This window comes from Ranitomeya imitator, chromosome 6, assembly GCF_032444005.1.
Source record: "Ranitomeya imitator isolate aRanImi1 chromosome 6, aRanImi1.pri, whole genome shotgun sequence".
NCBI classification, from domain to species: Eukaryota; Metazoa; Chordata; class Amphibia; order Anura; family Dendrobatidae; genus Ranitomeya; species Ranitomeya imitator.
The window spans coordinates 375279229-375303831 of NC_091287.1; the positions used below are offsets into that span (position 1 = coordinate 375279229).

The window sequence follows — 24603 nt, forward strand, 5'->3', positions numbered from 1 at the left end:
TTGTGCAGCTAGCCCAAGAGGAGTGGTGGGTGGCTCCCCAGTCTTGTAGACACAAGAGAACAATTATGGAAACAGGAACACATGGGCTACTTGCACAGTGAACAAGTCTGTAGGATCATGTTCACACACCACCAAGAAACCTGAAGACACAAAAGAGAATAGTAAAACCAAAAACACTCGAACACGTGAAGTTTGGTAGAGCAGCTTAGTATACATTTTTTGCAAAAAACGTATCAACCAAATACCCTGTTTTTTTTTTTTTTTACATCTTTTACTAGCACTTGCGGATTACTGCAACATTTTTTCAAACTGAGTGTTTTTGGTTTTACTATTCTCTTTTGTGTCTTCAGGTTTCTTGGTGGTGTGTGAACATGATCCTACAGACTTGTTCACTGTGCAAGTAGCCCATGTGTTCCTGTTTCCATAATTGTTCTCTTGTGTCTACAAGACTGGGGAGCTACCCACCACTCCTCTTGGGCTAGCTGCACAAAAGCTGTTCTACTCTGTATGCACACATGGATTTTTCATCTCTGAACCCTGTTCACACAGGTAATATACAGATGATCAGGTTTTTAAATACATCAGATAGGGATTGCATACATTAGTTAGGACTGCTCTGATAAGGGTATACCGTGAAGTTTGGTAGAGCAGCTTAGTATACATTTTTTGCAAAAAACGTATCAACCAAATACCCTGTTTTTTTTTTTTTTTACATCTTTTACTAGCACTTGCGGATTACTGCAACATTTTTTCAAACTGAGTGTTTTTGGTTTTACTATTCTCTTTTGTGTCTTCAGGTTTCTTGGTGGTGTGTGAACATGATCCTACAGACTTGTTCACTGTGCAAGTAGCCCATGTGTTCCTGTTTCCATAATTGTTCTCTTGTGTCTACAAGACTGGGGAGCTACCCACCACTCCTCTTGGGCTAGCTGCACAAAAGCTGTTCTACTCTGTATGCACACATGGATTTTTCCTCTCTGAACCCTGTTCACACAGGTAATATACAGATGATCAGGTTTTTAAATACATCAGATAGGGATTGCATACATTAGTTAGGACTGCTCTGATAAGGGTATACCGTGAAGTTTGGTAGAGCAGCTTAGTATACATTTTTTGCAAAAAACGTATCAACCAAATACCCTGTTTTTTTTTTTTTTTACATCTTTTACTAGCACTTGCGGATTACTGCAACATTTTTTCAAACTGAGTGTTTTTGGTTTTACTATTCTCTTTTGTGTCTTCAGGTTTCTTGGTGGTGTGTGAACATGATCCTACAGACTTGTTCACTGTGCAAGTAGCCCATGTGTTCCTGTTTCCATAATTGTTCTCTTGTGTCTACAAGACTGGGGAGCTACCCACCACTCCTCTTGGGCTAGCTGCACAAAAGCTGTTCTACTCTGTATGCACACATGGATTTTTCCTCTCTGAACCCTGTTCACACAGGTAATATACAGATGATCAGGTTTTTAAATACATCAGATAGGGATTGCATACATTAGTTAGGACTGCTCTGATAAGGGTATACCGTGAAGTTTGGTAGAGCAGCTTAGTATACATTTTTTGCAAAAAACGTATCAACCAAATACCCTGTTTTTTTTTTTTTTTTTTTTACATCTTTTACTAGCACTTGCGGATTACTGCAACATTTTTTCAAACTGAGTGTTTTTGGTTTTACTATTCTCTTTTGTGTCTTCAGGTTTCTTGGTGGTGTGTGAACATGATCCTACAGACTTGTTCACTGTGCAAGTAGCCCATGTGTTCCTGTTTCCATAATTGTTCTCTTGTGTCTACAAGACTGGGGAGCTACCCACCACTCCTCTTGGGCTAGCTGCACAAAAGCTGTTCTACTCTGTATGCACACATGGATTTTTCCTCTCTGAACCCTGTTCACACAGGTAATATACAGATGATCAGGTTTTTAAATACATCAGATAGGGATTGCATACATTAGTTAGGACTGCTCTGATAAGGGTATACCGTGAAGTTTGGTAGAGCAGCTTAGTATACATTTTTTGCAAAAAACGTATCAACCAAATACCCTGTTTTTTTTTTGTTTTTTTTACATCTTTTACTAGCACTTGCGGATTACTGCAACATTTTTTCAAACTGAGTGTTTTTGGTTTTACTATTCTCTTTTGTGTCTTCAGGTTTCTTGGTGGTGTGTGAACATGTACTTACAGACTTGTTCACTGTGCAAGTAGCCCATGTGTTCCTGTTTCCATAATTGTTCTCTTGTGTCTACAAGACTGGGGAGCTACCCACCACTCCTCTTGGGCTAGCTGCACAAAAGCTGTTCTACTCTGTATGCACACATGGATTTTTCCTCTCTGAACCCTGTTCACACAGGTAATATACAGATGATCAGGTTTTTAAATACATCAGATAGGGATTGCATACATTAGTTAGGACTGCTCTGATAAGGGTATACCGTGAAGTTTGGTAGAGCAGCTTAGTATACATTTTTTGCAAAAAACGTATCAACCAAATACCCTGTTTTTTTTTTTTTTTACATCTTTTACTAGCACTTGCGGATTACTGCAACATTTTTTCAAACTGAGTGTTTTTGGTTTTACTATTCTCTTTTGTGTCTTCAGGTTTCTTGGTGGTGTGTGAACATGATCATACAGACTTGTTCACTGTGCAAGTAGCCCATGTGTTCCTGTTTCTATAATAATATTTAGAGACGGGCTTAGATGTGGTACAATTATTTGCAAACGAAGAAATCCACTGCGAAAATCTGCACGTGAATGAGATTTGTGGTCTAACCGATATTTATTACTCACAATTTACAAGTTGAGGATTTTTTTTACTTTTTATACAAAAAAAAAGAGGAAAAAAACCCATTAATTTAATTGGGATTCAATCTAAATACAGCATAAGGCCAAGTTCAGACTCGATGAGTTTTTTTTTGCACTTGGATCTGAGGTCTGTGTGGAAAGTAGTCTGTGTGGAAAGTAGTCTGTGTAAAAAAGCACTGGGGCAAGTGATGCCCGCTGCGGACACAGACCTTGGCCCATGGCTCCCTCGGGTACATCGTGTTTGGAGGCTGAAGCGGTCCCTGCTCTTCACCATGAGGCAGACTCAGCACCACACTGTGGCTTCTGGCAATAATGGAAACCACTGCCCAGATGTGAACAGCGCCGGAGCTTCCCACCAGTATTTGGATACTATTACCATACTACTCAGATTTTCTGGCCGCTTTATAATGAACAAAAAGTAGTAATGTATAAACCACACGGAATTCCTGATCTAAAATGTGTGATTCCACTCGATGGTCTACACCATCTATCTCAGACAAATGGCCCCTCCCCAGCAGTATTCGGTGAGCTGATTTTAGGACCACCACACAGTGACCGTGCTGCCGATTTTCCAGCACATTACGTTGTGCAGAGCATTACAGAAGCTGCATTTTCATCAATTTAATCTACATTTGATGAAAAATCGGCAGCCTACACCGACTGACAGCGCGGATTGCAGGGCAATTTATGCAGCTAATTTCAGACTGAAATCGGCTATAAATCCATTACATTTTTGATACGAAGTTTGCAACTAAAAACTCGCAACTCGGTGTTGTATTTGCGGAAGACCCTTGCGTGGAGGGACCCTGATAGAAGGCAAAGCTGCAACATTAACTGATCTTGTGCCATTTATTTTTCCTGAAAAGCACAAGGACATCACTGACTATGATGTGGCCCACCCAGTTTGTGGAAGTGCAGCGTGCAGAACTTTGATTTCAAAAATAGAGAAAACAGAAACCAGGCGGTCCACATTATAGTCGGGGGGCTCGTCTGCTTCAGATTTGATCCCCTGTGACATGGAACCATTTCCCACGTTAATTATGTTTCGCTAAATGCAGGCGAGAACTGATCCTTATAGTGATAGTCATCAATTACAATATTTATACCGAAAATGATCCTGATACAACCGTGAAATAACAAGTGCTCCAGTACAGGATCACAGAGCAGTCAGGGTTAAATCTGAGACAAATATTGATTCCTGCTTTTGATTAGAGTTTGACCAGAGGGGTCAGACATCTTAGCGCATTCCCTCCACAATTGTTTTTGATCCTCTGATTATGTCCTGGGCGCTTCTAGCAGCGCCATAGATGACGGACAGGTTCCTCCCTATGTTCACAGGAGAGACCGGCGATCACCTGGGTCAGGAAGAAACCAGCCTGTCCATGGACCTCCATAGGGGATAAGCTGCTGCCAGACATCTCTGGGGGGCTGGATCTCACAGGGGCATCTCATAAGGGGTATTCTATGCATGCCAAAGGCATCACGTGCTGGTTGATGGGGTCTGCCTGCTGGGACCCTCAGCAATCCCAATGTCTGGACTCGGGGGGCACATGCCTGACCACTGCTGCTTCACCAGCTCTATGGATGAACAGGAGCTCTAGGAATTCGCGCCTGCAGCACCTACAGCTCGCCTGGGACAGAGCATCGGTGTAACCTGTGCAGTGGGGGCGGCCCATGAGGTAGGGGGCCACATGTACATCCGGAGCAGGCGCTACTGGGCATGAGGATGAGCTCTTGCACCCTACAGGGGCCTCTTCTGTCTGTGCCCGCCCGCTTTGGACACAGCGCTCCACTCACCTGCCCGCAGAGATTAGCAGCAGCTACGGGGAAAAGCTGCAGACAATGCGGCAACATCAGCAGACACAGTGCTAACCGGAAGTCACTACTGTGTACAACTCCTGCCCCGCAAAGTATCCGGGATATCCTGAGACAGCGAGAAAACGAAAACGCCACCAGCGGCCCGGAGGAGACATTACACCCTGCAACCTTCAGCCAACGCAATAGTTTGCAATATCCCGGACTACATTTCCCGTGACGCTCGGCGCATGCGCAGACCTTCCTTTGCTGGCAGGGGTTGAGTGGGCGGGTCTGGATCCAGCGCGGTGCCCGGGCTCAGCCTGGAATCTGGGGACTTTCTTGTCATTTGCAGCCACTGAATGAGAGCAGAGCAGCCGAGGACAGGTGCAGGTACCGGCAGAGCTCCGCTCACTGGCAGTGCCCTGGGCGGGGCGGCCTTCATACCCTTGAGGTGGCATGTGGGGGGCAGTACATAGCTGCATGCCAGGGGTGCTGCTCGTATCACTGGCAGGCTGGGAAAAGTTTGTTGTACTCCAAGCCTACATATGATTACTCCCGGCCCCTCTGGCAGTAGCCCCTCTGGCAGTAGCAGATAAGGCCCCTCTGGCAGTAGCCCCTCTGGCAGTAGCAGATAAGGCCCCTCTGGCAGTAGCAGATAAGGCCCTTCTGGCAGTAGCCCCGCTGGCAGCAGCCCCTAAGGCCCCGCTGGCAGTAGCCCCTCTGGCAGTGGCCCCTCTGGCAGTAGCCCTTCTGGCAGTAGCAGATAAGGCCCCTCTGGCAGTAGCCCCTAAGGCCCTTCTGGCAGTAGCCCCGCTGGCAGTAGCAGATAAGGCCCCTCTGGCAGTAGCCCCTAAGGCCCTTCTGGCAGTAGCCCCGCTGGCAGTAGCAGATAAGGCCCCTCTGGCAGTAGCCCCTAAGGCCCTTCTGGCAGTAGCCCCGCTGGCAGTAGCAGATAAGGCCCCTTTGGCAGTAGCCCCTAAGGCCCTTCTGGCAGTAGCCCCTCTGGCAGTAGCAGATAAGGCCCCTCTGGCAGTAGCCCCTAAGGCCCCGCTGGCAGTAGCCGCTCTGGCAGTGGCCCCTCTGGCAGTGGCCCCTCTGGCAGTAGCCCCTAAGGCCCTTCTGGCAGTAGCCCCGCTGGCAGTAGCAGATAAGGCCCCTCTGGCAGTAGCCCCTAAGGCCCCGCTAGCAGTAGCCCCTCTTGCAGTGGCCCTTCTGGCAGTAGCCCCGCTGGCAGTAGCCCCTAAGGCCCTTCTGGCAGTAGCCCTTCTGGCAGTGGCCCCTCTGGCCTCGGACTATGGTTGTGAGTAATGGAGGGGGCTCAGCGGACAAGGCTGAATGAAGTCCTCCGCAGTGAGTCAGAGCCCGGCCTTGTATGAAGAACCTTTGGCTGTGAAGAATGTGTCATTGCCCTTTTTTTCCGTCACACGCCCAGCTACATCCCCATAAAACAGACGTATGAAGGAGATTGTTCCTTCTTACATAGAAAGTATGTGATGACTGAATTGCGAGGGGTGCACAGAGGGTGATGCCAGTCATGGAATGGCCACCTGGCACAGATCGCACTCACCATCCTTGTGCAAAGTTTGTATTGTAGAAATGTACTGAAAGAGGACCTGTCACCTGGTCAAAAGTGGCGCACCTCTGCTCTTATTTTATTCCTGCTGCTCCCCTGAATATTCTGTGGTTTTTTTTGTTGTTTTTTAAATCCGTCATTCTCAGTGATGTAACTAGAGTACTGTGGGCCACTGTGCAAAATTTGTATCTGGATCCCTATCAGTGTGTTGTCTGATATATGGGCCATTGTAATGTTCTAGATTCTATACAGACATACATGTTCATCCCCAATGTAGTAATGTCCCTCATCCTGGCCTTCTTGTAATAATCTGCCCCTTCCTGGCATAAAGTCCCCATCCTGGACCCCTTCTGTTTTATTTTCAGCACATTTTAAAAAGAAACAAATTATTCTACTGTGTGGCCCCCACTCGTGTAGTTGGCACAGGAGCGATAATCGCATGACTTCATTGGCAAGTCAACATCTGCTGCTGGCCACTAATTAGCTGGTGGCTTGTATTGCAGCACAGCGACCCGGCGGGTCTCTGCACCACAATCCATTTCACCTGAATGTGCTCCAGAGATGTGAGCCATTGTAATTAGTTCTCATTTTAAAGGGACACTGTCACCTGAATTTGGAGGGAACAATCTTCAGCCATGGAGGCGGGGTTTTGGGGTTTTTGATTCACCCTTTCCTTACCCGCTGGCTGCATGCTGGCTGCAATATTGGATTGAAGTTCATTCTCTGTCCTCCGTAGTACACGCCTGCACAAGGTGCAATCTTGCCTTGCGCAGGTGTGTACTATGGAGGACAGAGAATGAACTTCAATCCAATATTGCAGCCAGCATGCAGCCAGCGGTTAAGGAAAGGGTGAATCAAAAACCCCCAAACCCCGCCTCCATGGCTGAAGATTGTTCCCTCCAAATTCAGGTGACAGTGTCCCTTTAATGGCCTTTACCATGGGGCGGTGCTCACAGGATTCTCTGGGGTGTGTCTTTAGGCTGCTCTGCATAATTAGCCTGCGAGCACCGCCCAATGGTAAACATAAATTGAACACTAAATAAAAAGGCTTGTATCTCTCGTACTGTATGGGCAGGGTTGTCTGCAGGTTTTCGAGGTCCCCGGCCGAGTCTCTGTGGGCCCCTTTAACAAATACCACAATTCATGATGCAGAGAAATATAGGTATAGCACAATACCAAAGATTTCACTTACTACTTACATTACATGAGGGATATCTACTGAACATTCTACAATAGGTCAGAAACCAGATGGTGTGGGCCTCCATATAGTATTATAGGCACCACATAGCACTCTGTACATAATAATGAGCCCCATAGATTGCTCCATACAATATTATGGGCACGACATAGCACTGCATGCATAATAATGAGCCCCATTTATTGCTCCATACAGTATTATGGGCATGACATAGCACTGCATGCATAATAATGAGCCCCATATATTGCTCCATACAGTATTATGGGCATGACATAGCACTGCATGCATAATAATGAGCCCCATTTATTGCTCCATACAGTATTATGGGCATGACATAGCACTGCATGCATAATAATGAGCCCCCTATATTGCTCCATACAGTATTATGGGCATGACATAGCACTGCATGCATAATAATGAGCCCCATTTATTGCTCCATACAGTATTATGGGCACCACATAGTGCTCCATACATAATAATGAGCCCCATATATTGCTCCATACATAATGAGCCCCATAAATTGCTCCATAGGGAATAATGGACCCCATATGTTGCTCCATACATAATAATGAGCCCCATATAATGCTCCATACAGAATAATGAGCCCCTTATAATGCTACATACAGAATGTGCCCCATATAATGCTCCATACAGTATAATGGGCCCCATATATTGCTCCATACAGTATAATGGGCCCCATATAATTCTCCATAAAGAATAATGCCACGTATATTGCTCCATACAGTATGAGACCCATATAATGCTCCAAACAGAATAATGGACTCATAATGCTCCATAAAGAATAATGATCCACACATATATTGCTCCATACAGTATAATGGGTCCCATAAAATGCTCCATCTACTATATAATTGTCTAAGGGTCACTTCCGTCTGTCTGTCCTTCTGTCACAGATATTCATTGGTCGCGGCCTCTGTCTGTCATGGAATCCAAGTCGCTGATTGGTCTCTCCAGCTGCCTGTCATGGCTGCCGCGACCAATCAGCGATGGCCACAGTCCTATTAGTCCCTCCCTACTCCCCTGCAGTCAGTGCCCGACGCCCGCTCCATACTCCCCGCAGTCACCGCTCACACAGGGTTAATGCCAGCGGTAACGGACCGCGTTATGCCGCGGGTAACTCACTCCGTTACCGCCGCTATTAACCCTGTGCGACCAAGTTTTTACTATTGATGCTGCCTATGCAGCGTCAATAGTAAAAAGATCTAATGTTAAAAATAATTTAAAAAAATAAAAAATCATTATATACTCACCTTTCGCGACTCTCCAGTGACCGCTCCATGCAAGCGGCAGGTTCCGGTGCTAAGGATGGTATGCGACAAGGACCTCCCATGACATCACGGTCATGTGACCGCGACATCATCACAGGGCCTGCGCGAGAAGGACCTGTCATGACATCACGGTCATGTGACCGCGATGTCATCACACCCTGGGACTGGAAGCTGCCGCATGCACCGCGCACAGGCGACAGAACTACAAGGGGCCCTCGGATCGGAAGGCGAGTATATGTTTATTTTTTAACCTGTGACATACGTGGCTGGGCAATATACTACGTGGCTGGCCAATATACTACGTGGCTGGCCAATATATTACGTGGCTCTGTGCTGTATACTACGTCGCTGTGCAATATGCTACGTGGCTCTGTGCTGTATACTACGTGGCTGGCCAGTATACTACGTGGCTGGCCAATATACTACGTGGACATGCATATTCTAGAATACCCGATGCGTTAGAATCGGGCCACCATCTAGTACTGTATAATGGGCCCCATATATTGCTCCATACAGTATAATGGGCCCCATATAATTCTCCATAAAGAATAATGAGCCCCGTATATTGCTCCATACAGTATGAGACCCATATAATGCTCCAAACAGTTTGATCGGCCCCATATAATGTTCCATACAGTTTATGATGGGCCCCATAAATTGCTCCTTACAGAATAGGTCCCATGTAATGTTTCATACAGTACATGATGGGGCCCCATATAATGTTCCTGTGGGTTATTCCATGGTAACTTACGTTACATTCACGAGCCAAAAACTGGCTACAGACTGTACTTTGAAGGCCGGCACAAAAAGGAGTGAATGTATATTGTACATTAAACTATTCTCAATAGATTTCAACACCGTTTGATTTTTCAACAATAAAATTAAATACAAAATACAGTGTTATTACTTGGTAACTTATGTTACAAAAAAAGGAAAGGCAGTTGTCCTTCATGAGACTGACATTTTCTGGTAATCAGGGGAGAAGCACGATTTTTATTGTATTAAAACACCATAGTCCCAGCAACTATAAACAATTTATTTTAACCTCTCAAGTTAAAAGCAACAGTTTTTATTACAAGAAATATAGATAACTTGCGTTACAATATGTTACCATCCATTGGATTAAACTTCTTGTCAGGTAAGTTACCATCATCTTTGTAACGTAAGTTACTATATTGTGTTGTAACGTAAGCTACCATGGAATGACTCCAGTATGTAATGGGCCCCATAAGATGCTCCATATATAATGAGCCTCATATGATGCTCCATATAGAATGCTCCATTTATGAGCCCCATATGATGCTCCATATATGATGAACCTCATATATTGCTCCAAACATAAAAAAATGAAATACTGACCTCTCCTCGTCGGCCGAGGCTGTGCTCCGGACTCCTCAGCGTCGGTGTCTTCCGGATCTATGCACTGCGACTGTCCAGGCAGAGGGTGTAAACTAGTCACGTCATCGCTCCCTCTCACCTGAAACATCACAGTTAGGAGACGCGGAAAAGACCGGTGGAACTGGGAGAGGTAAGTATCGCAAGCGGGGGCCCACTCACGAGAACAGGCCCTGGGTCCCCATAGTGCGCCGGTGTCCCCATCAACTAGTGGGCCCCTCGCCTGCTCTGGGCCACAGCACTTGACCGGGTGCTGATGCCAGCCCTGTGTATGGCGAATTGTAATATGTGAGAGAGCGCAATACTCAGGGGAGCCGAGGAAATATCATCTGTAAGGCTATGTTCACACTTTGCGTTTTGTTGCTGCGTTTTTTTTTTTTTTTTTAATGCAGATTAAAAACTGTGTTTTACAGTTCCAGCACAAGCTATGAGATTTCAGAAATGTCATGCACACACTGTTTATTACACCCTTGGGGTAAGTTCACACTGGGAGTTTTTTCTGCTGCAAAACTTGGCAGGAAAGAAGCTGCGGCAAAAATGCAGGTTTTGGTGCATTTTTCATAATTTATTTGTTAGTTCAATGGGTGAAAAACTCTGAAAGTGCTGTATGTCCTAAAACCATGCATAGCACAAAATACTGATGACCAAAAAATTGTATATGTATGAGCTTTCTGAAATCTCATAGGCTTTGCAGGTATTGTGAAAAGCAGCTGAAAATTAGCATTAAAAAAAGCAGCAAAAAAGCTCAGTGCGAACTTATCCTTAGAAAGCAATGAGTAAATGCAAAAATGCAGGTATCTGGTTTTGCTGCATTTTTAATGAAAAAAGCAGGTAAAGCGGTATGTGAAACCCATATATTTTTGTGATATTTTTTATTCCCCCCCTTCCCAAGTGTAAACCATAATACCTTGGTGAAATCACCTGAGAATATGGCAGCTAGGATTAGTATGGGATGCACGATGGCTCGGTGGTTAGCATTGCAGCCTTGCAGCGCTGGAGTCCAGGGTTCAAATCCCAAGAACAACATCTGCTAGGAGTTTGTATGTTCTCCCCGTGTTTGCGTGGGTTTCCTCCTGGTACCCCGGTTTCCTCCCACATTCCAAAGACATACTGATAGGGAACTTATCGTATATATTCGAGTATAAGCCGAGACCCCTAACTTTTCCACAAAAAATGGGAAAACTTAATGACTCAAGTATAAGCCTAGGGTGGGAAATGCAGCAGCTACTGTTAAATTTCAAAAATAAAAATAGATACCAATAAAAGTAAAATTAATCGAAACATCAGTAGGTTACATGTTTTTGAATATCCATATTGAATCAGGAGCCCCATATAATGCTCCATACAGTTCATGATGCTCCCATAAGATGCTCCATAATAAAATATATGCCCCATAAAATGCTCCATAAAGTTTGATGGCCCCCATAAGATGCTTCATAGAAAATATGCCCCATACAATGCTGCATAGGTTGATTATGGCCCCATAAGATGCTCCATAGATAATGTTCCCCATACAATGCTGCATAGATTGATTATGGCCCCATAAGATGCTCCATAGATAATCTATGCAGCATTGTATGGGGAACATTATCTATGGAGCATCTTATGGGGCCCTAATCAATGTGCCCCATATAATGATGCAAAGGTTGATTATGGACCCATAAGATGCTCCATAAATAATGTTCCCCATACAATGCTGCATAGGTTGATTATGGCCCCATAAGGTGCTCCATAGAAACATTTGCCCCATAGCCGGCTGCTGCTATAAAAAAAAAAAATCACATACTCATCTCTTGTCCTGAGCAGGCCCCCGGCACTTGCAATATTCACCTGTCCACGTTCCACCACTAGGCGCTGCTGTGTCTTTGTGTCATCCGCACTGACTGTTCAGGCATAGGTCGGCACGCACACTAATCGCGTCATCACGCCCTCTGGCCTGAACGTCACAGGCAGAGGACGCAGAAGACACAGCGGCGCCCGGCGGTGGAACGCGAACAGGTGAATATCGCGCAATACTCACCCTCCAGTCCCCATTATACTCACCTGCTCCCGGCGCGGTCCCTGGCAGCTTCTCACTGACAGGTGATCTTCGGCGCCCGCAGCTTCTTCCTGTGTTCAGCGGTCACATTGTACCGCTCATTAAAGTAATGAATATGCGTCCATATTCATTACTTTAATGAGCGGTACCATGTGACCGCTGAACACAGGAAGAAGCTGCGGGCACAGGAGAAGCAGGAACGTGCAGAGATGCTCTGGGAGCAGGTAAGTATGATTTGACAGCTGTCACTCCCCCCTCCCCTGCCGACCCCTGGGACAATGACTCGAGTATAAGCCCAGAGGGACACTTTCAGCCCCCAAAAATGGGCTGAAAATCTCGGCTTATATATACTGTAAAGCGCTGAGGAATATGTTAGGGCTATATAAAAATAAAGATTATTATTATAGTACAGTTTAGTTAAATTAGTGATATGTGAAAAGTAAACATTGGCCAACCAAGGTGTGATACTGCACAATACCTGATCAACTCAAGGGCTGACCAAAGTGTGAGAGTAAACCCTGTCCTACAAACTCAATGCACTGCCAATGTCATAAGTAAACTATTCCTGACCAATTCACCTCCCCCGCTGTTACAATTGTAACTGTGTATTTTTTCATGAACTGATTTGAACTTTTTTATTCTGAATAGTCACAAATTGCCTCTTCAGAGAAAAAGAGGACTTGAACTCTATAGCACACGGCGTCTGCAAATTGAGATACTTATTTGGCTTTTATCCTAAGTCATATAAGGGTTGGGGGTTACTTGGGAAATAGCGATCACAAAATAATAAGTTTTCATGTATCCTTTAAAAAGATGTGTAGTAGAGGGGTTACAAGGACACTAAACTTCAGGAGGGCAAATTTCAAACGGATGAGAGAGGATCTTGGTGCAATTAACTGGGACGATATCCTGAGACACAAAAATACACAGAGAAAATGGGAGACGTTTATTAGCATCCTGGATAGGACCTGTGCACAGTATATACCGTATGGGAATAAACATATTAGAAATAGGAGGAAACCAATATGGCTAAATAGAGCTGTAAGGGGCGCAATAAGGGACAAAAAGAAAGCATTTAGAGAATTAAAGGAAGTAGGTAGCGAGGAGGCATTAAATAAATACAGAAAATTAAATAAATTCTGTAAAAAGCAAATCAAGGCAGCAAAGATTGAGACAGAGAGACTCATTGCCAGAGAGAGTAAAAATAATCCTAAAATATTCTTTAACTACATAAATAGTAAGAAACTAAAAAATGATAGTGTTGGCCCCCTTAAAAATAGTCTGGGTGAGATGGTGGATGAGGATGAGGAAAAAGCCAATATGCTAAATGACTTTTTTTCATCAGTATTTACACAAGAAAATCCCATGGCAGACAAAATGTCTAGTGATAAAAATTCCCAATTAAATGTCACCTGCTTAACCCAGCAGGAAGTGCGGCGGCGTCTAAAAATCACTAAAATTGACAAATCTCCGGGCCCGGATGGGATACACCCTCGAGTACTGCAGGAATTAAGTACAGTCATTGATAGACCATTATTTTTAATCTTTAAAGACTCCATAATAACAGGGTTTGTGCCACAGGATTGGCGTATAGCAAATGTGGTGCCAATATTCAAAAAGGGAACAAAAACTGAACTCGGAAACTATAGGCCAGTAAGCTTAACCTCTACTGTGGGTAAAATCCTGGAGGGCATTCTAAGGGACGCTATACTGGAGTATCTGAAGAGGAATAACCTCATGACCCAGTATCAGCACGGGTTTACTAGGGACCGTTCATGTCAGACTAATTTGATCAGTTTCTATGAAGAGGTAAGTTCCGGATTGGACCAAGGGAACCCAGTGGATGTAGTGTATATGGACTTTTCAAAAGCTTTTGATACGGTGCCACACAAAAGGTTGATACATAAAATGAGAATAATGGGGATAGGGGAAAATATGTGCAAGTGGGTTGAGAGCTGGCTCAGGGATAGGAAACAAAGGGTGGTTATTAATGGAGCACACTCGGACTGGGTAGCGGTTAGCAGTGGGGTACCACAGGGGTCAGTATTGGGCCCTCTTCTTTTTAACATATTTATTAATGACCTTGTAGGGGGCATTCAGAGTAGAATTTCAATATTTGCAGATGACACTAAACTCTGCAGGGTAATCAATACAGAGGAGGACAATTTTATACTACAGGATGATTTATGTAAACTAGAAGCTTGGGCTGATAAATGGCAAATGAGCTTTAATGGGGATAAATGTAAGGTCATGCACTTGGGTAGAAGTAATAAGATGTATAATTATGTGCTTAATTCTAAAACTCTGGGCAAAACCGTCAATGAAAAAGACCTGGGTGTATGGGTGGATGACAAACTTAAATTCAGTGGCCAGTGTCAGGCAGCTGCTACAAAGGCAAATAAAATAATGGGATGCATTAAAAGAGGCATAGATGCTCATGAGGAGAATATAATTTTACCTCTATACAAGTCACTAGTTCGACCACACTTAGAATACTGTGCACAGTTCTGGTCTCCGGTGTATAAGAAAGACATAGCTGAACTGGAGCGGGTGCAGAGAAGAGCGACCAAGGTTATTAGAGGACTGGGGGGTCTGCAATACCAAGATAGGTTATTACACTTGGGGCTATTTAGTTTGGAAAAACGAAGACTAAGGGGTGATCTCATTTTAATGTATAAATATATGAGGGGACAGTACAAAGACCTTTCTGATGATCTTTTTAATCATAGACCTGAAACAGGGACAAGGGGGCATCCTCTGCGGTTGGAGGAAAAAAGGTTTAAGCATAATAACAGACATGGATTCTTTACTGTAAGAGCAGTGAGACTATGGAACTCTCTGCCATGTGATGTTGTAATGAGTGATTCGTTACTTAAATTTAAGAGGGGACTGGATACCTTTCTGGAAAAGTATAATGTTACAGGGTATATACACTAGATTCCTTGATAGGGCGTTGATCCAGGGAACTAGTCTGATTGCCGTATGTGGAGTCGGGAAGGAATTTTTTTCCCCAATGTGGAGCTTACTCTTTGCACATGGGGTTTTTTTGCCTTCCTCTGGATCAACATGTTAGGGCATGTTAGGTTAGGCTATGGGTTGAACTAGATGGACATATAGTCTTCCTTCAACCTTAATAACTATGTAACTATGTAACTATATTGCAAGACTCGTTAAAGGGTTGATTGTGACTTGTAGGATCGCTACTTCCAACAGGTGGCGCTATAGAGTTCAGGTCCTATTTTTCTCTGAAGAGGCAATTTGCATATTACATTTCCCAGAGGAGCATTGCACGGCGAATAAGCCTCCTTACATTGAAAACCAGAGCTGGTATGTCACTCTCCACAAGGAGAAACATTGCCCCTTAGAGCTTTTTCCAGTAAATAATTTTATTAAATTGCCGTTTTTTCAAAAATGGTTTTATGGGTTCACATTAGTGATGAGCGAATATACTCGTTACTCGAGATTTCTCGAGCACGCTCAGGGGTCCTCTGAGTATTTTTTAGTGCTCGGAGTTTCGCTCGGGGGTCCTCTGAGTATTTTTTAGTGCTCGGAGTTTCGCTCAGGGGTCCTCTGAGTATTTTTTAGTGCTCGGAGTTTCGCTCGGGGGTCCTCTGAGTATTTTTTAGTGCTCGGAGTTTCGCTCAGGGGTCCTCTGAGTATTTTTTAGTGCTCGGAGTTTTTAGCGCCGCAGCTGAATGATTTACATCTGTTAGGCAGCAAAAGTATATGTGGGGGTTGCCTGGTTGCTGGGGAATCCCACATGTACTTACAGTGGGGCAAAAAAGTATTTAGTCAGTCAGCAATAGTGCAAGTTCCACCACTTAAAAAGATGAGAGGCGTCTGTAATTTACATCATAGGTAGACCTCAACTATGGGAGACAAACTGAGAAAAAAAAATCCAGAAAATCACATGGTCTGTTTTTTTAACATTTTATTTGCATATTATGGTGGAAAATAAGTATTTGGTCAGAAACAAACAATCAAGATTTCTGGCTCTCACAGACCTGTAACTTCTTCTTTAAGAGTCTCCTCTTTCCTCCACTCATTACCTGTAGTAATGGCACCTGTTTAAACTTGTTATCAGTATAAAAAGACACCTATGCACACCCTCAAACAGTCTGACTCCAAACTCCACTATGGTGAAGACCAAAGAGCTGTCAAAGGACACCAGAAACAAAATTGTAGCCCTGCACCAGGCTGGGAAGACTGAATCTGCAATAGCCAACAAGCTTAGAGTGAAGAAATCAACAGTGGGAGCAATAATTAGAAAATGGAAGACATACAAGACCACTGATAATCTCCCCCGATCTGGGGCTCCACGCAAAATCCCACCCCGTGGGGTCAGAATGATCACAAGAACGGTGAGCAAAAATCCCAGAACCATGCGGGGGGACCTAGTGAATGAACTGCAGAGAGCTGGGACCAATGTAACAAGGCCTACCATAAGTAACACACTACGCCACCATGGACTCAGATCCTGCAGTGCCAGACGTGTCCCACTGCTTAAGCCAGTACATGTCCGGGCCCGTCTGAAGTTTGCTAGAGAGCATTTGGATGATCCAGAGGAGTTTTGGGAGAATGTCCTATGGTCTGATGAAACCAAACTGGAACTGTTTGGTAGAAACACAACTTGTCGTGTTTGGAGGAAAAAGAATACTGAGTTGCATCCATCAAACACCATACCTACTGTAAAGCATCGTGGTGGAAACATCATGCTTTGGGGCTGTTTCTCTGCAAAGGGGCCAGGACGACTGATCCGGGTACATGAAAGAATAAATGGGGCCATGTATCGTGAGATTTTGAGTGCAAACCTCTTTCCATCAGCAAGGGCATTGAAGATGAAATGTGGCTGGGTCTTTCAACATGACAATGATCCAAAGCACACCGCCAGGGCAACGAAGGAGTGGCTTCGTAAGAAGCATTTCAAGGTCCTGGAGTGGCCTAGCCAGTCTCCAGATCTCAACCCTATAGAAAACCTTTGGAGGGAGTTGAAAGTCCGTGTTGCCAAGCGAAAAGCCAAAAACATCACTGCTCTAGAGGAGATCTGCATGGAGGAATGGGCCAACATACCAACAACAGTGTGTGGCAACCTTGTGAAGACTTACAGAAAACGTTTGACCTCTGTCATTGCCAACAAAGGATATATTACAAAGTATTGAGATGAAATTTTGTTTCTGACCAAATACTTATTTTCCACCATAATATGCAAATAAATTGTTAAAAAAACAGACAATGTGATTTTCTGGATTTTTTTTTCTCAGTTTGTCTCCCATAGTTGAGGTCTACCTATGATGTAAATTACAGACGCCTCTCATCTTTTTAAGTGGTGGAACTTGCACTATTGCTGACTGACTAAATACTTTTTGCCCCACTGTATGCTGGCTAACAGATGTAAATCATTCATCTGCGGCAAGAAAAACTAAAACTGCACTAAAAAATACTCGGAGGACACCCGAGCGTGCTTGAGAAATCTCTGGTAACGAGTATATTCGCTCATCACTAGTTCACATACATCTTGCATTGATGACTTGTGTTCATGCTTTTGTGGTGGGAAATAAAAGCTGAACTTTGGGATCCTGAAAAACGCAAGAAAACCTGCCTCAAGTGCTTCTCATTAAATTAGAATATCATTAAAAGTTTATTTCAGTTCTTCAATGCAAAAAGTGAAACTCATATTATATATAGTCATTACAAACAGAGTGATCTGTTTCATGTGTTTATTTCTGTTAATGTCGATGATTATGGCTTACAGCTAACAACCGCATACGTTTCTAGGTGGCAAATTGACGCCTCTAAAATTACTACATGTAGCGTTTACCGTGCCAAACCGCATGCGTCGTCAAACGTGGCAAAACGCAACCGATCGCAGACACATGCGTCCCTAATGTTAAATAGGAATACACGACGCATGTGGATAATTGCGGAAGAAACGCTGCGAACACAACCGCAAATGTGAAACCGGCCTTAATCTGCTGCCTTTCTGCAGTGGAAGTTGTAACAATAAGGCTATGTGAACACATCAGGATTCTTTGCAGAAATTTCCTGAACAAAACCGGACTTTTTCTGCAGGAAATCCGCATGCGTTTTTTGTACGGATTTTTCGCGTTTTTTTTTCAGAAGCTTCCCAATGCATTAAATAGTGGGAAATCTGGGAAAAATCTGCAAAATTAATGAACATTCTGCGTTTTTTTACCGCGATGCGTTTTTTTTTGCGGGGGAAAAAAAGCAACATGTGCACAAAAATTGCGGATTGCATTCTATTAATAGGATGTTTAATGGATGCGTTTTTTTCGCGGTTTTGTCGTGTTTTTATAGCGAAAAAACACGAAAAATCCGCACCGTGTGCGCACAGCCTAAAAGAAATTATGCTGCAGGATTTTCCTGGATTTCCGTAAACTTTAGAGTAAGTTCACACTAGGTGTTTTTCAAGCGTTTTTTTTTTCTGCAGCAAAATCTGATCTCTTGGCAAGAAAGAAGCTGTAGAAAAACAGCATGTTTTTCTTGTGTGTTTTTTTGTTGCTGTTTTGGTATTCTAGATTTGTCTCTTGGTCATGCTGATAAAGTTTAGTGTTAAAATAAAAAGTCCTATTCTATAGAATCAGGTTTTGGAACAAAAAAAAACAGCAAATCCTGATACCTGCGGGGTTTTTTTTCACCATCCATTTCAATGGGTGAAAAACGCTGAAGTAAGTGACATTTCTACATTATGCAAAAACCATGCAATGCACAAAATCCTGAATACAAAAAACCAAGGTGTGTGCATGAGATTTCTGAAATCTGATAGACTTTGCTGATACTGTAAAACACAGCTGAAAATTTGCACAAATGCCAAGTGTGAATTTAGCGTAAGGGTATGTGCACACGTCAGGATTTATTGCAGAAATATTCCAGACAAAAACCAGACATTTCTGCCAGAAATCCGCATGCAATTTTACCACGTTGTTCACGCGTTTTTGAGCGTTTTTCCCAAATGCATAGAATTGCGGGAAAAACGCAGAAAATCCGCAAAAATAATGAACATGCTCATTTTTTTTACCGCAATGCGTTTCTTTCGCGGAAAAAAACGCATCCATGTGCACAAAACATGCAGAATGCACTCTAAATGATAGAATGCATAATGTATGCGTTTTTATAGCGTTTTTAGCATGAAAAAAAGCGACAAGACCTGAACGTGTGCACATAGCCTCAGGGTTAGTGCACACACTGTGAACTTGATGTCGGTCTCCACTGTGTATCTGCAGCATTTCCGCAGCAAAATCTTCACGTTACATGGGGATATTATAGAGAATTGTACTGAAAATGTCACCTTTGCATTGAACTATTGAAGATTAGTGATGAGTGAATATACTCGTTACTCGAGATTTCCCGAGCACGCTCGGGGGACCTCCGAGTATTTTTTAGTGCTCGGAGATTTAGTTTTCATCGCTGCAGCTGAATGATTTACATCTGTTAGCCAGCTTGACTACATGTGGGGGTTGCCTATCAACCAGGCAACCCCCACATGTACTTATGCTGGCTAACAGATGTAAATCATTCAGCTGCAGCGATGAAAACTAAATCTCCGAGCACTAAAAAATACTCGGAGGTCCCCCGAGCGTGCTCGGGAAATCTCGAGTACCGAGTATATTTGCTCATCCCTATTGAAGATGAATGATTTTCATACAAAGTATTAACGTGGGGCAGATTTTGTAATCTAAACTGCAGGTCCGTGGATGGGAGGAAAATATCTGCAATGTGTAGATCAGATTTTGAGTCTTTCTCACCTTACTGGTGCAGCTTTTCTGCACGGAAAATCCCCACCAGATCTGCAATATATGGATCCATCCTATGTTGTTCTTGTTGGTAAAGATAGCGTTCCACATCAGATTGTGAAGCTGAAGGCCACGCGTGTGATTGCCCTATAGGACCACACATCTGCTTGGTTACACAGTGATGCCCCCTCTGTACCAGAATCTGGGCAGTGTAACATACCGGTATGTATGGAGACTCCCAACGTCCCCGGGGCTCCGTGCACTGAATGCATAGGACCCCCAGGTGCCACCATATTACACTGTTCTGTAATCTGCGTACCAAGGACCATGCCACATGTTTTCTAACAAGTTCTGTATGAATCTGACAGACCCCTCAGGGCCCCCACAAGATGTCAGAAGCATGCTGGGATACAGTAGGCTGGCGTATATTGCTGTAGCTGCAGAATGGGAGCTGGTCGCTACAGAGCCAAACTTCTTATGTTTGCACACAACATACAGATTTCCCCAAAACATCTGAAAAGAATTGTAATTACTTGAAATAAATAGTCATTTATTCATCAAACCACCCAGCAAATTCTTATATCGAAGTAGAGGTAAACTTGTGAATGGGGGTATTGGAATATTTGGACCCCAGATGCAATGTTACCATTGGGCCCCTGGCCTCTCTGTCCAACACGGATTCTCATCCATAAGAGACCCCACTCTGCTCTACAGGTCCTTCTCAAAAAATTAGCATATAGTGTTAAATTTCATTATTTACCATAATGTAATGATTACAATTAAACTTTCATATATTATAGATTCATTATCCACCAACTGAAATTTGTCAGGTCTTTTATTGTTTTAATACTGATGATTTTGGCATACAACTCCTGATAACCCAAAAAACCTGTCTCAATAAATTAGCATATCAAGAAAAGGTTCTCTAAACGACCTATTACCCTAATCTTCTGAATCAACTAATTAACTCTAAACACATGAAAAAGATACCTGAGGCTTTTATAAACTCCCTGCCTGGTTCATTACTCAAAACCCCCATCATGGGTAAGACTAGCGACCTGACAGATGTCAAGAAGGCCATCATTGACACCCTCAAGCAAGAGGGTAAAGGTACCGTCACACTTAGCGACGCTGCAGCGATACCGACAACGATCCGGATCGCTGCAGCGTCGCTGTTTGGTCGCTGGAGAGCTGTCACACAGACAGCTCTCCAGCGACCAACGATCCCGAGGTCCCCGGTAACCAGGGTAAACATCGGGTAACTAAGCGCAGGGCCGCGCTTAGTAACCCGCTGTTTACCCTGGTTACCAGCGTAAAAAAACAAACAGTACATACTTACATTCAGCTGTCTGTCCCTTGCCGTCTGGTTCCTGCACTGACTGCTGGCCGCAAAGTGAAAGTGAAAGCACAGCACAGCGGTGAGTCACACAGCGGTGACTCACCGCTGTGGCTGTGTTCTGCTTTCACTTTATGGCCAGCAGTCAAGGCAGGAACCAGACGGCAAGGGACAGACAGCTGAATGTAAGTATGTACTGTTTGTTTTTTTACGCTGGTAACCAGGGTAAACAGCGGGTTACTAAGCGCGGCCCTGCGCTTAGTTACCCGATGTTTACCCTGGTTACCAGTGAAGACATCGCTGAATCGGTGTCACACACGCCGATTCAGCGATGTTTGCGGGAGATCCAGCGACGAAATAAAGTTCTGGACTTTCTTCCCCGACCAGCGATCTCCCAGCAGGGGCCTGATCGCTGCTGCCTGTCACACTGGACGATATCGCTAGCCAGGACGCTGCAACGTCACGGATCGCTAGCGATATCGTCTAGTGTGACAGTACCTTAAGACCCAGAAAGAAATTTCTCAACAAATAGGCTGTTCCCAGAGTGCTGTATCAAGGCACCTCAATGGTAAGTCTGTTGGAAGGAAACAATGTGGCAGAAAACGCTGTACAACGAGAAGAGGAGACTGGACCCTGAGGAAGATTGTGGAGAAGGACCGATTCCAGACCTTGGGGAACCTGAGGAAGCAGTGGACTGAGTCTGGTGTGGAAACATCCAGAGCCACCGTGCACAGGCGTGTGCAGGAAATGGGCTACAGGTGCCGAAATGGGCTACAGAGAAGCAGCACTGGACTGTTGCTAAGTGGTCCCAAGTACTTTTATCTGATGAAAGCAAATTTTGCATGTCATTCGGAAATCAAGGTGCAAGAGTCTGGAGGAAGACTGGGGAGAAGGAAATGCCAAAATGCCTGAAGTCCAGTGTCAAGTACCCACAGTCAGTGATGGTGTGGGGTGCCATGTCAGCTGCTGGTGTTGGTCCACTGTGTTTCATCAAGGGCAGGGTCAATGCAGCTAGCTATCAGGAGATTTTGGAGCACTTCATGCTTCCATCGGCTGAAATGCTTTATGGAGATGAAGATTTCATTTTTCAGCACGACCTGGCACCTGCTCACAGTGCCAAAACCACTGGTAAATGGTTTACTGACCATGGTATTACTGTGCTCAATTGGCCTGCCAACTCTCCTGACCTGAACCCCATAGAGAATCTGTGGGATATTGTGAAGAGAAAGTTGAGAGACGCAAGACCCAACACTCTGGATGAGCTTAAGGCCGCTATTGAAGCATCCTGGGCCTCCATAACATCTCAGCAGTGTCACAGGCTGATTGCCTCCATGCCACGCCGCATTGAAGCAGTCATTTCTGCCAAAGGATTCCCGACCAAGTATTGAGTGCATAACTGAACATTATTATTTGATGTTTTTTTTGTTTGTTATTAAAAAACACTTTTATTTGATTGGATGGGTGAAATATGCTAATTTATTGAGACAGGTTTTTTTGGGTTATCAGGAGTTGTATGCCAAAATCATCAGTATTAAAACAATAAAAGACGTGACAAATTTCAGTTGGTGGATAATGAATCTATAATATATGAAAGTTTAATTGTAATCATTACATTATGGTAAATAATGAAATTTAACACTATATGCTAATTTTTTGAGAAGGACCTGTATAGTAACACCATGCAGACACGTAGCTCCTGTGTTTCTACTGGCAGTGGAGTCAGTCCGTGTCCCCACTGAGAGTAATGGGACCTTGATTCCCTCCATGGCAGATGTGACATTGCTCCACCATTTATTCTGTATGGTGGCCAGGGAGTTGAAATTGTGAAAAGCTCTGATCATACGAAGGGAAATAAATAGCTGATGGGAAAAGATATAAATGCATTTTTATTCCATTTAAATTACCGTAATACACGGGTATTGGTGTTTTTAATGTAAAGTTAGGGCCAGAAATATTTGGACAGTGACACAATTTTCGCGAGTTGGGCTCTGCATGCCACCACATTGGATTTGAAATGAAACCTCTACAACAGAATTCAAGTGCAGATTGTAACGTTTAATTTGAAGGGTTGAACAAAAATATCTGATAGAAAATGTAGGAATTGTACACATTTCTTTACAAACACTCCACATTTTAGGAGGTCAAAAGTAATTGGACAAATAAACATAACCCAAACAAAATATTTCTATTTTCAATATTTTGTTGCAAATCCTTTGGAGGCAATCACTGCCTTAAGTCTGGAACCCATGGACATCACCAAACACTGGGTTTCCTCCTTCTTAATGCTTTGCCAGGCCTTTACAGCCGCAGCCTTCAGGTCTTGCTTGTTTGTGGGTCTTTCCGTCTTAAGTCTGGATTTCAGCAAGTGAAATGCATGCTCAATTGGGTTTAGATCTGGAGATTGACTTGGCCATTGCAGAATGTTCCACTTTTTGGCACTCATGAACTCCTGGGTAGCTTTGGATGTATGCTTGGGGTCATTGTCCATCTGTACTATGAAGCGCCGTCCAATCAACTTTGCAGCATTTGGCTGAATCTGGGCTGAAAGTATATCCCGGTACACTTCAGAATTCATCCGGCTACTCTTGTCTGCTCTTATGTCATCAATAAACACAAGTGACCCAGTGCCATTGAAAGCCATGCATGCCCATGCCATCACGTTGCCTCCACCATGTTTTACAGAGGATGTGGTGTGCCTTGGATCATGTGCCGTTCCCTTTCTTCTCCAAACTTTTTTCTTCCCATCATTCTGGTACAGGTTGATCTTTGTCTCATCTGTCCATAGAATACTTTTCCAGAACTGAGCTGGCTTCTTGAGGTGTTTTTCTGCAAATTTAACTCTGGCCTGTCTATTTTTGTTATTGATGAATGGTTTGCATCTAGATGTGAACCCTTTGTATTTACTGTCATGGAGTCTTCTCTTTACTGTTGACTTAGAGACAGATACACCTACTTCACTGAGAGTGTTCTGGACTTCAGTTGATGTTGTGAACGGGTTCTTCTTCACCAAATTAAGTATGCGGCGATCATCCACCACTGTTGTCATCCGTGGACGCCCAGGCCTTTTTGAGTTCCCAAGCTCACCAGTCAATTCCTTTTTTCTCAGAATGTACCCAACTGTTGATTTTGCTACTCCAAGCATGTCTGCTATCTCTCTGATGGATTTTTTCTTTTTTTTCAGCCTCAGGATGTTCTGCTTCACCTCAATTGAGAGTTCCTTTGACCGCATGTTGTCTGCTCACAGCAACAGCTTCCAAATGCAAAACCACACACCTGGAATCCACCCCTGACCTTTTAACTACTTCATTGATTACAGGTTAACGAGGGAGACGCCTTCAGAGTTAATTGCAGCCCTTAGAGTCCATTGTCCAATTACTTTTGGTCCCTTGAAAAAGAGGACGCTATGCATTACAGAGCTATGATTCCTA

The 24603-nt window shown here is 43.9% G+C and overlaps 2 protein-coding genes across 3 annotated transcripts in view; one reads left to right on the top strand and one right to left on the bottom strand.

The window, feature by feature from the left end:
• The window catches only part of RNMT (RNA guanine-7 methyltransferase), a 61090-nt gene extending 56252 nt beyond the window's left edge, over window positions 1-4838 (bottom strand). Inside the window, exon 1 of the mRNA XM_069731001.1 lies at window positions 4596-4838. The gene's annotated coding sequence lies outside the window, so the exon portion shown is untranslated. The remainder of the gene's footprint in view (window positions 1-4595) is intronic.
• Window positions 4839-4852: 14 nt separating this feature from the next.
• Window positions 4853-24603, top strand: part of FAM210A (family with sequence similarity 210 member A) — a 76474-nt gene continuing 56723 nt past the window's right edge. Inside the window, exon 1 of one of the 2 annotated variants that reach the window (XM_069731002.1) lies at window positions 4853-4985. The gene's annotated coding sequence lies outside the window, so the exon portion shown is untranslated. The remainder of the gene's footprint in view (window positions 4986-24603) is intronic. The other variant, XM_069731003.1, reaches the window with a different exon arrangement.